We start from the raw sequence: 707 nt of genomic DNA on the forward strand, positions 1-707 counted from the left end.
TTTTATATTAAATCAAACGTTTAAACAAATGTTTTATATAAATATTGTTTATTTTGAGTAATATTGTATAATAATTGTTTCAGAGCTTTCTTCAATATAAATCCAACTACAGGGACTAAAAAATCGTAAGGTTCAAAAAAAAAATCAACCACTTATGATCCTGCCGTAAAAAAATGTGGGATTCTATTCAAAAAGTGCTGTTGTAAATTGATATTTAAAAATTGATATTTAAAAATACTTAAGGGGTAAGGCCACCTTTGGACGTACAAAATAAAGTCCAATTTTAGGAATCTTTTTCCAAGCGTATACTAAAACCGGTCAAAATTTAATATGAAGTACATTATTAGTTAGGTTCGAAGGTACAAAAAAATGTTATTTTAAAAGTTTTTTACTACAAAATGGCGGCTCCAGTGTCCGGCGATGCGATTGTCGAGCCCCCTAAACGGGCGAACCGACTGCTCCGGCAGATTTGAGTCTGGAACAAAAAACTAAATTTTTTCTTTAAATATATATCATAAACTAGTAGACTACGTAGGGATTTTGTGATAAGTTATAAACTTTTTTATTTATAAAACATTTATTACGCAATTTTTATGTGAAAAATGAACTTTTTTTTCATATGCTCACCATTTTTCGAAAAAAAGGTATTTTTAAATTTTCCTACGTAGTCTATTAGTTTATGTTATATATTTAAAGAAAAAATTTAG

Source organism: Wasmannia auropunctata, unplaced genomic scaffold (genome assembly GCF_000956235.1).
Source record: "Wasmannia auropunctata unplaced genomic scaffold, wasmannia.A_1.0 LD336116.1, whole genome shotgun sequence".
Taxonomy (NCBI): Eukaryota; Metazoa; Arthropoda; class Insecta; order Hymenoptera; family Formicidae; genus Wasmannia; species Wasmannia auropunctata.